The sequence below is a fragment of the Castor canadensis genome, chromosome 8 (assembly GCF_047511655.1).
Source record: "Castor canadensis chromosome 8, mCasCan1.hap1v2, whole genome shotgun sequence".
NCBI classification, from domain to species: Eukaryota; Metazoa; Chordata; class Mammalia; order Rodentia; family Castoridae; genus Castor; species Castor canadensis.
The window spans coordinates 140,531,004-140,543,224 of record NC_133393.1 but is presented as its reverse complement, the minus strand read 5'-3'; the positions used below and the strand labels follow the sequence as shown (position 1 = coordinate 140,543,224).

The following is a 12,221-nucleotide window of genomic DNA, read 5'->3' as shown; positions in this document are numbered from 1 at the left end:
CACCATATAGCCCAGGGTGACCTGGAACTTTCTATGTAGCCCAAGCTGGCCTTGAACTCATATTCCTCCTGCCTCAGCCTCCCAAGTGCTGAGACTACAGGTGTGAACTACCATGCTCAGATGTAGTATGCTTTTTTGTTTTGTCTTGTTTTTGTTGGTACTGAGGTACTCAGGCCTTGCACTTGCTAGGCAGGTACTCTATCTCTTGAGCCATGCCTCCAACCCAATAACCTGTTTTAATTCTAAGAAACTAGAAAAAGAATAGCAAATTATACTTCCAACTAAGTAGAAGAAAGAAAACTATAAACATCAGAGTCAAAACTGATAAACTCTAAAGCAGAAAAGCAGTAGAGAAAAATCAATGAAACTAAAAGCTAGTTCACTGAGATCAATAGAATAATAAATTTCTAGCTCAATGGCCAAGGACAAAAGTATAAGGGCTGGTGGAGTGGCTCAAGGTGAAGGCCCTGAGATCAAACCCCTGTACCAAAAAAAAAAAGAGAGAGAGAGAGAGAGAGAGAGAGTAATGGAGGTAACATCACTACTGATTCTACAGGCATAAAAAGATAAGAGAGTAATATTATAAGCAATTTCATGTCAATAAACTCAGTAACTTAGATGAAGTGGAAAAATTCCTTGAAATCACATGTTAAGGCCGAGTGTGGTGATACACATCTGTAATCCCAGCTACTTGCGAGTTGAGGATCAATCTTGGTTCAAGGCCAGCATGGGCAAAAAGTCAGCGATACCCTATCTTCACCAATAAATTGGGCATGATAATAAGACCTGTATGCCAGAGGCACAGGTAGAAGTATCTCATCCAAGGCTGGCCCAGGCAAAAAGCACAAAACCCTACCTAAAAAATAACTAAGGCAGAAAAGGGCTGGAGGTGAGGCTCAAATTGTAGAGCACCTGCCTAGCAAGCAAGAGCCCCTAGTTCAGACCTCAGTCCCACCAAAAGAAGGAAAAAAAAAAAAAGACCCTGGTAGTATTTTATGACCATACTACTGGAAGCAAAGTAAGTCATGTTAAAAAAAAGTGAAAACAATAACAAAAAACCCCACATTTACAAGAATGAGTGATAGTATTGCTCTAAACTCAAACACTGAATAAAAACTGAAAACTGAAAAATTTCACAATAAAGTATTCCGTCTTGCAATCCCACACATCTGTATGCCTTATTTAAACATATTTAAAATGTTTTCTTTGGAAGAATGATAGTATGTTAATCTTCTTATATACAAAATTTGAGTGAGAAAAAAAATCATAATGATCAAGGAACTTTTTTCTTAAAATATAATCATGGTAAAGAGCCGTAATTCCAGTTATTAATACACAAAATGAAGCATCAGTGTTCATGGAACAGAATTGGACTTTTGCGTTACTATAAGTCGGGTTTTGTATTTGTTTTTGTTTTTGTTTTTGTGGGGTTTGAAATCAGGGCTTCAGCCTTGCTAGGCAGGCACTCTAGCACTTGAGCCAACCTCTAGCCATTTTTGTTGTGGTTATTTTGTAGTTAGGGTCTTGCTTTTTGCCCAGGCCAGCCTGGACTGGACAAAGATCCTCCCAATCTCAGCCTCTCAAGTAGCCAGAATGACAGGAATAGGCCAGTGTTACCCAACACTATGAGCCATTTTCACACTTTGGAAAAATGAACGCTTTGCATTCTGAATGAGAATGTTCATATACCTTGCAAATATGACTTATGGTTGCCCTATGTTGTAGGTAGCTTTATCCTAATACTACCATTGGTGTTTACATTACTATACTGAAATACCTGAGGAATTAATTATAAAGACAAAAGCTTTATTTTGGCTCATGGCTTTTAAAATTCCAGTCCAAGATCAATTGACCCCATCACTTTGGGCCTCTGGCAAGGCAACACATCACTGTGAGAGTGAGTGATAGAACAAACCATCCACCTCATCAACCAGGAAATAAAAGAGAGACAGGAAGGTTCCAAGATCCCACAACCCCCTTCAAGGTCACACTCCTAGTGACCCAGAACCTCCCACTTGGCTCCATCTCTCAAAGGCTTCACTACCTTCCAATAGCAGTACCCTAAGGACCAAGACTTGAACACATGGGCCTTTGGGGGACATTCAACTTCTAAATCACAGCACCCTTGCACCTGCATTTAAATTTTTGATATATCAGCAGAATGAAAACCAAATGTGTGCTTACCGAGTACAAATGTTCTTCACCTACAACAGTTAAAGTACTATTCCAGATAGTTTTCCTTAGAAACTTCATTCATGTAAAAAATTATGAAAATCTGACAAAAGAACTGCAAAACCTAAGCAGTGAAATCATTGCTAGAGAAATTAAAGATGGAGAGATATATAATGTTGATGGGTCTGAAGTTACTATTAAGAAGTCGGTTCTCGCCAAAATCAATCTATTCCATTCAATCCTAATTAAAATTGCAGCCAGTTGGGCACCAGTGGCTCATGCCTGTAATCCTAGCTACTCAGGAGGCAGAGATCAGGAGGATCCTTGTTCAAAGCCAGCCTAGGAAAATAGTTTCTGAGACCCTATCTCGAAAAAACCCTTCACAAAAATAGGGCTGGTGGAGTGGCTCAAGGTGAAGCCCTTGAGTTCAAGCCCCAGTACCTCAAAAAAAAAAAATTGCAATCAGTTTGTTTGGTGATGGTGGTGGTAGTTTAAAAAATAATGTATAAATGATTCTAAAATTCATACAGAAAAGTCAATGACATAGACTATGCAAAACAACTTTGAGAAAGAAGAACAAAGTTGGAAGACAATCATTGACTTATTTGAAGATGTTATTTTAGGGCTACATCAGTCAAGACAGTGCAGTATTAGTATGAAGATAGACAAATAGCTCAGTAGAACAGAACAGAGTCCAGAAGTAGACCCACTGGTATATGGATAAGAGATTCCTTATCCATGTCACTTCCAGGATTAGGCCGTCAAGGACACAGAGGCTTCCATCCTTGACTACTGTCCCTCGTGTGGGCCGCTTCATGGAGAGACCCCTGTAGTGAGGTTCTGTAACTGAGCTTTATGTTAGTCAGCTTGTTGTCACAAAAACAAATATCTAGGGGCAAAACTACCCAATGTACAACGTAAGCAAATTCAGAAATGTCGCAATGAGTTCTTCCTGTACAACTAATGTGGGATAGTAACAATACTTTAAGAGGGCTCAAGTGGTAGAGTGCCTGCCTAGCAAGCAAGAGGCCCTGAGTTCAAACCCTTGTACCACCACCAAAAAAAAAAAGTTTTAAGAGAAAAAAACCCAAATATCTAAGGTAATCAACCTAATAAGGGGAAAAGTGTATTTTGGCTTATTGTTCTAGAGGTTACAGTCCATAATCAGCCATCATTTTTAGGTGTGTGTGTGTATGGGGGGTGGAAAGCATACCATGGTAGGAAAGCTTAGCAGAGAAAAACTTACCTCACGCCAGGGAAACAAGGAGAGAAAAGAGGAAGAGAAAATAGTCCCACAATCCTCTGCAAGGACATGCCCCCAGTGACCTAACACCTCCCACTAGGCCCCACCTCTTAAAATTCTGCAGCCTCCCAATAGTGCCATCCTTGGGGCCAAGCCTTTAACACATGGGTCTTAGGAAGAATCCCCCCAGCCTCAAAAAGTCTTCAAATAATTGCATCTGTGGTCAACAGCCTGATCACGACCTCATGAGAAAGTTGGAGGCCGAACCTCCAACAAAGGCATTACTAGATCCCTGCCCTTGGAAGTTGTGCGAGATCACATAAGGCAGAACATTTGGAGGTAATTCTCCATCAACACAGACATCCAATACAGGAACTACTAACAAAATTGTGAGCTAGGGTTAGGGAAACCCACAGGCAACAGCATAGTCACCTTCTACCCTAGGAGTCAGCAACAGCAGGAAAACTACAGACATCTGGGGTCTTGAAGGAGCGAGGAAGGTACCATTTCAGAATCTGTGGAGAGCAGCTGAATGCTGGGGCCGCCTGGTACAGGGAAGCAGCATCTCAGGAGGCCAGGAGCCAGAGCAACAAGCATCCCTATGTCACTTTCTTCTTACCTTCAGGTACCAGTGCTGGTACCTGTCCTTACTGGCCAAACTCAGGAATAGGGTTTGGGTTGCATGGTTGGAAGAGGTGGAAACAGGGCTGGCAGAGGTGAGTGTGCCCCGTAGGGAGAAGGAGGCATGACTGATATTGACATCCTTGGCTGTGCACATGGAAAACCTAAAATGAAAGAAAAATGAAGAGCAGCAGCAGGGCAGGCGCAGGGGCAGTGAGGTCAGGAACAAACTGACTTAAATCACCGTAAGGTTGCTCACTGAGTGCCAAGACTGTTCTCTAACAGACAGAGCCAACGTGTACCTCCACACAGAAGGGCTTTTGGTGCAGAAGTGTACTAAAAACTGTTGTGCTGGCTCCCAGCTTTGTGTTTCAAATATTCCCTGGACCAGAGGTTGCAAACTTTCTTTCTTTCTTTCTTTTTTGAACTCAGGGCCTACACTTTGAATCACTCCACCAGCCCCTTTTTTGTGTTGGGTTTTTTTAAGACACGGTCTTGAGAACTATTTGCCCAGCATGACTTCGAACCCCATCTTCCTGATCTCTGCCTCCTGAGTAGCTAGGATTACAGGCATGAGCCACCAGCACCCAGCTGCAAACTTTCTTAAATGAACAGACAGAAATATTTTCAAGTTTTCATCGTATCTACTCTACTGCTACTGCAACAGGAAAGTAGCACAGGTGGTACATAAATGCACATAGTGAAGCCAGATGTGGTGGAACACACCTGTAATCCCAACTCTTGGGAGACTGGGCAGGAGGATCATGAGTGCTAGGCCAGGCTAGACTACATAGTGAGACTGTCTCAAAAAAACAAACAAACAAAAAAAAAAAACAAGACTGGTAAAGTGGCTCAAGTGGTAGAGCACCTGAGTTCAACCCCCCAATACTGCCAAAAAAACCAACCCTCTCCTCCCCCAAAAACCCCACAAAAAAAAAAAATACAACAAAACATAAAAGGCATGGGCCTGCAGCCCTAATTTGCAAACCCCTGCCCCAGGACACTCAGGAATTGTTTTTTTATCATTTTGCTTTCAGATAGACTTTTGATGTACCTGTTGTTGAATGGGCCTTTCCCCAGGCCTAGCTCCTGACACAGAAGCAATTTGGACCCCTTTCACAGCACCAGGAATGAATGAGTCATTAGATTGTGCTGTAATTCCTACAGATGCTTCAGGATAGTGCATGTGTAGCTGGCCAACTACTAATAAGGGATGTGGGAGTTATAGACCAACATTTAGAGTTTGAATATTTTCCTGAAAATATGTGAGGTTAAAGGAATGTTTCGCTTTCATGCCAAGGACATATTCCAGTTCTGGTAAAGTGAAGATTGCCTATGCTGGCCTTGAACTTGCAATCCTCCCACCTTCACTTCCTAAGTAGCTGGAATTACAGAAAGGCACACCCATGCCCAGTCCCATAGGACCCATGGAAGGATCCAGTTTGGCCTGACGCGGGTCACCTGCTTTCTCCTCAAGTTAATCATTGTGGTTGGGGAAAGTGAGGTCCTGTTATTGGCAAAGCCAGCGTCAAGTTCCCACATAATATGATTGGCCACACCCACCAGGACTGTGTCCAAAGAGTGGAGGGAAAGCAATTGCTCCTGGCAAACTAAATAACAGAGAGAGATGCTCAAAAGATTAAGTTTATTCAGGAATGTCATTGCAATAGCAATACACGTGCCATAATCAACAGTGGGCAGAGTCAAAGAGGTTGAGTCAGGGGAGCATTTTGTAAAACAGATCAAAGAGGATTCTGTAAGATCTTGAAGTGGTAATTCTTGGCCATAAGGGTTAATAATAAGGGTGACCTCTGGCTTTTGGGACAGAAGGGCAAGTACACACAGAGGAGAGACATGAGTGGGCATCTGGGATCAATTTAGTGGAAAGTGGAAGGTAGGGATTCTACCCGATAGTTTTCCAAATGACCAGGCCACACCTGGCAAATCCCTGTTTTACTGCCATAAAGTGTGAAAAAGACAGTATTCAGCTGAAAATTTTTAAAATACAAAGTTGAGTTCATAAGTGTTTCCCTATTTTGAATTGTTCTTATTGAATGTTTCATGTTCTGTGACTTTCTACTCAGTCTTGTTTCTCTCTTGGATACTGGCTGTGACTCCCTAATTAGAGCTTTTTAATTATTTCATTTGCAATGCATATTTTGAGAAGTGGTTATATATTAGCTCAGATGAAAGGATACGGCCAATCAGCTTCATAATGAACAAGCTTAATGTCCCTTTTGTGGTTATTATGTCTGTAACTAAATATGTGATACAAAGGGTCTTGTTACTCAGGATTTAACAAGTAAGAACAAAAAAATGTAGTATTGCCAGGTGGGGACGCACATCCTACCTCAGCCTTCTGCATAGCTTGGGGTGACAGGTATATGCCACTACAAGCAGCTATTGGTTGAGATGGGGGGAGGGTCTCTCAAACTTTTGCTGGAGCTGGCCTCGAACCACAATCCTGATTTCAGATTCCCTAGTAGCTAGGATTATGGGCATGAGTCACTAGCACCCAGCTAGCTCACTCTTCTTATAATCACTTAATCTCTTGGGAACTAATCTACTCCTACCCTGACCCAGGCTTGAGAGACAGCATCTATTCCTTCATGAGGGTTGGAACCCAAATGACCTTGTTACCCTCCACTAGGCCCCACCTCTTGAAGTTTTTACCATCTCAACACTGCCCCACTTGGGGACCAAACTTCTCACACATGAATCTCTGGGATAAACCACAACAAGAGTGAAGCCTGTTATGAATGAAAAAAATAGAGGATCCCTTCAGGTTTTACTGTTGCCACTGGTGATAACACCAAGTGAGAAACAGAAAGACCCAACAAGAAAAAAGGCAGGGGCTGGGGAGTTGGGCTAGTCTGCCTTTCATCACTGTGACAAAATACTTGATGTAAACAACTTAAGAGAGGAAAGATTTATTTTGGCTCATGGTTTCAGAAGTTTCAGTCATGCTATTGGCCTGTGGTAGGGCAGAATATCACAGCGACAGGAAGGCGTGGTGGAGCAAAGCCATTCACTTCACGGTGGCCAGAAAGAGAGCAAGGGACTAGGGAACAAGACATACCTTTTAAAGGCATGCCCTCAGTTTTCTAGGTAAGAAAATTCTGTTTCAGAAGGTAATGAAGGCAGGAGCCATGCCAGCTTGGGAGGGGTGGGTGGCAGAGGGTCCTTCACTCCCCAGTGCATAGAACTCAGGGTGTCCTCAGAGTGAGGTCACACATGCTTTGTTCTCAGCTTTATCACTCTAGGCTCAGAAAAGTCGGCCTGGTAAATTCAGCGTGAATTTATGGGATTTTTGACCTGCGTTTGGGTTCTTATTGAACTCAGTGTCGTGGAACGTATACTGGTAGGGAGAATGCTCTGAGTTTGAGGCACTGAAAGGGCAAGGGTTTTGGGGGGCAGATGGGAGCTACTGACACAGGCTGGTTAACTGTACATGAGCTTGTCAGAAGAGGAAGCTGGGGGGAGGCAGGGGTCACTCACTCAATCACTAATTCATTTAGTAGTTTCATTCGGCTCTGAGCCAGACACTGTCCTAGGCCACCAAGTACAGGGGATGGGGCGGCAGTCACAACCCTAAGAGGCCCTGACCATGGTCAGGGTACCTGGTATCCCACTATTCCCACCTTCACAATCCAGTACGAACCAGTACCCTAAGCTGAGGTCATTCATGTCCATCAGCCCTGGTCTCTGCTGTCAGATTCTGCAGAGATTAAAAAGGCAAGCTCATCTCTTCTGCTTGGGTGTTAGGAAATTTGAGATCACACCAGCAGTTAAGTGGGAAAACTGAGGTCCCAACCCCAGCTTGATTCCAAGCCTGAGCTCTTGAAAAACACTACACCGACAGATGAGTGTGAAAGTCACACAGAAAAGATTAATGCAAGCTGGAATTAGGCAAAACTGATCCAGGTCTCACAGGTCAGGAGAGAGACTGAGAGGTGACAGAAGGGGTGCAAAGGGCTCTGATCATACAGGGGTGTTCAGTTTGGGAAAGGAACTGTTACTGACTTATAATTTGTGGATTTCGATAAGATGTACACACACACACACACACACACACACACACACACACACACACACACACACACACACACACACACACACACACACACACCAGGCAAGGTGTGGCTCAATAACATTTACATTCCAGAGGGAAGTATTAGTGAAAGATACAAGGCTTGGTCTTAGAATCAAGAAAGGTTTCCCAGAGGTATGTGTTTGTTACCTCTTTTGTCACTGAGACAAAATACGTGACATAAACAACTTACAAGAGGAAAGCTTTGTTTTGGTTCAAGGTTTCAGTCCATGGTTGGTTGGCTTCATTGCTTATAGGCCCGTGACAAGGTAAAAACCATCATGGAAGAAGTTCACCACAGAGGAAAGCTGTTCCCTTTATGACACCCAGGAAGCAAAGAGGAGTAACCGGAAGGCGTTAGGGACAAGATACACCCTTCAAAGGCAAGCTCCCAGTAGGCCCACCTTCCTCAGTTCCCTCCCAAATGTCTGTTTGAATTTTTAATCCACCAAAGGATTAGACCACTAATTAGGTTCGATCCCTCATGATTCTCTTTGCAAATGCCCTCACAGACACACCCAGAGATGAGCTTTTCTAATCTCTTAGATGTCGCTTAATCCAGTAATGTTTCCGATCAGGACTAACCATCTTGAGGTGGTATCTAAGGTAAATGTAGACGGATGTTCAAGAGTCAGCCAAGCAAATGGCAAATGTTTGATTTAAAAAAGAAACAAAAACGGCTGGCAGAGTGGCTCAAGTTCAAGCCCCAGTGCTGCCAAAAAAAACCAAAAAACAAAAAACAAAGCAAGTATCAAGAGGCAAAACTTCTCAGGTGGGATTACCTATTATGCAAATATGCTTAGTAGAGACCAGCAGAGCAGAAACATCAAAAAATGAAGGAGAAATTTAAAAAAAAAAAATTGATTTAAAAAAACTTTTTATCAAAGTACCTATCATGGGGAAAGCTAGAACTTTGTGGGAATTCCATCCACATCTTTCACAATGAACCATCCTTTTTATTTTGAACAACATATGGGAGACATGGTATCACAATCTTTTCAGTGTAATCAACTAAACAGCCTTGGGAGCTGTCCTGGCTCGAGAGATGGGAGGCTTGTCTGTGGCCTCCGCCTCTTCCCCTCTACTCTCCTCTGCAGTTCCTTTCTCTCCAGGCCTCAACACCCCTACCTTGTCAGGCCATTCCCTAGAGACCTTATTAAAATTTATTGCTCTTTTATTCCTTCCCTTGGGTCCCTCTTATCCACAGTGTTAATTATCACATAGCAAATAAGTTACTTCCACAACTGGTTAAACTAGGTAATCTTTAATAGATGGCATGATTCCACTGCAGCAGAGAAATATAAAGAACTGTTATACTTCCTAAGTGCTGTACTCCACAGTTATTCTTAGTTTTAATATCTTTTTCAGTCATCATCATCTGGATAATTGTAACAATAACAGCAAAAACAAAACAACAATAATAGCTAACATTTTAGCTGGTTTGCAATGTGCCAGGCACTCTTCTAAACTTTTTTTTTTTGTGGTACTGGAGTTTGAACTCAGGGCCTACACCTTGCACCACACCTCCAACCCTATTTTTTGTGAAGGGTTTTTTGAGATAGGGTCTCCTGAACTATTTGCCTGGGCTGGCTGGAACCTCCATTCTCCTGATCTCTGCCTTCTGAGTAGCTAGGATTACAGGTGTGAGCCACCGGTGCCCTGCCAGCACCAGGATTTTAAACTAAGCATTTCACTCCAGAGCTCATTCCACCCTCCACTCATATCACCTATGCCAACCACCTAACAATAAACCATATCTTTTCACTGTTCCCTTTTGTCTCCAAAATGTTCTACCCCTAAAACGTATTGCCAGTCAATCTGGTACTTTCTATCTGGTTTGAATGTGTCTCCCAAAGTTCAGGTGTTGAAATTCATCCTTAATGCCACGTGACGAGAGGTAGGACCTTGAAGAGGTGACTAGGTCATGGGGATCTGCCCTCATGAATGAGATAATGTAGTTATCTTGAGAGTTTGTTTGAAAGTGAGTTTGGTCCACTCTTGCTCTGTCTGTCATGCTTTCTTTGCCCTTCTATCATGGATGACATGGCAAAAAGGTCCTTACAAGATGCTCCAGAGGCACCAGGTGTTCACTTGATTTTGGACTTCCCAGCCTGCAGAACCATGAGCCAATAAATTTCTGTTCATTACAAATTACCCCATTTCAGGTATTTTGTTACAGCAGCACACAACAAATTGACAACAACCATAGAAGAAACCACCAGGAGCACTCATCAAGAAATAAATTTCAGCCTATTATCATGGTGCCTATCTGTAATACCAGCACTGGGGAAGTTGAGGCAAGAGGATCATGAGTCCAAGACCAATATGGGCTACACAGTGAGACCTTACCTCAAAAAAAAAAGAAAAAAGAAAAATTCCATGGGCTGGAAGAGTAGCTCAAGTGGTAGAGTGCCTGCTTTGCAAGTGTAAAGCCCTGAGTTCAAACCTAGCCCCTGCCCTCCAAAGAATGACTCTGGGTTCAATTCCCAGGACTGAAACAAAACAATTCTTTAAAAACATTTTTCAGTGGTAACATAATATTCTATTTTATGAATACAATATTTAACCGTCTCAAATTGTTCATTAGGTTGTACTATTTATTACTAGGTAACCTGTTACTCCCAAACAATAGCTTAAAACAACAGACACTTATTCTTTCAGTGTTTGTGGGATAGGAAAGAGGCTCTGGCTCAGGGTTTCCAAAGCCTACAATCAAGGTATCAGCTGGGCTCTGGTTATTTTATGCATCACCTGCGGAAGTCCCACTTCCAATCTCACTCTCTGGAGAATCAGGTTTCTCTTGTATTTGAGAGAGAGAGATACACAGGAAGTGATATTAGACAGGGGAGACAAAGGTTACCTGCTATAATTTGGAACTTAAGTGTCTCCCGAAGTCCCACATGTTAAAGGCTTGATCCTTTATTGGGAAGTGGTGGAACCTTTAAGAAGTGGGGCTAGTTTAGGAGCGGTCAGAGAAGTCCCTCTCTGAAGAGGGGAGAACTCAGAGCCGTTTAGATCTTGCGGTGAGTGCCTGGGGTGTGTGTGTAGTTGGGTCAGGGCTGGGGGTCTAGAGTGGTGAGGTAGGGGCAGGGAGAAAGGCATAAGCCGGGGTGGGAGAAAGAACAAAACCAGATCCTTCTAGGCCTCAGTGCACAAGAGAGGATTGAGAGGAGCAAAAGTAGAGTCAGGAAGTTAAAAGCAGAGACCATACAGTACTACAATACACTGTCTTCACGGGACAGTGTTTATTTTGAATAAAGAAAAACCCAACTGTGCCATCTTCATTGTGCCAAGGATTCTGTTTTAGTGCTTACTGAATTACGATTCCCACACAAACGGCGACATAAACTGAGGGGCAGCCTCAGTGTGTGGATCGGTCTATTCCCAATTCTGTTATTTTGGATTTTGCAGTTCTGACCTTTGGGAACCTTGTTGCACCCCAAAAACTTCACTATCAGGAAACATAAAGAAGGGAGGAATTAAACTCGGGCCCATCTTACTCCTATTTAGCAAATAATGGTTAAACGAAGTTTGATGGAGATTGAAATTCTCATCACATGAAAATCTGACAAGCCAGGTGTGGTGGTGCATGTCTGTAGTCCCAGCTAAGGGGAGGCTGAGGCAGGAGGATTGACTGAGCCCAAGAGTTCAGTACCATCTTGGACAACATAGTGAGACCTCCAGTTCCTAAATAAAAACTAACAAAACAAAAAAGAAATTTAGGGTAAGTCAGCTTTTTTTTTTTTTTAAGTCTTTTTATGTGTATGTGAATTCCAAACAAGCCTAGAAGCTTCTATCCATTATTATTCCCATTACAAAGAGGTGAAGAAGTCTGGCCAAGGTCAAGGCCTGAAAGAGGGGAGGCTGGAATGCAGCAGCTCTTACTCCCTTGGAATCATTTGGGAGATTTCATTTGTTCTTGCTTCCTTATTTGGTACAGAAATGCTTATATACATACATAAACACAGTAGGAGTTCTATTTATTTGTAAACGATTAAAGCTGTAAAGTTCAATGCGGCGCCAGGCCATTTGGTCGGTCGGGAGGGTAAAGCCTGCAGAAATTGGGCTTTCCTGGCAAGGAGGGGCGTCGAGGTC

General features: G+C 42.8%; 1 protein-coding gene across 1 annotated transcript in view; it reads right to left on the bottom strand.

The window, feature by feature from the left end:
- The window catches only part of Hcfc2 (host cell factor C2), a 93,166-nt gene that overhangs the window by 15,231 nt on the left and 65,714 nt on the right, over positions 1-12,221 (bottom strand). The gene's annotated exons all lie outside the window — the stretch shown is intronic.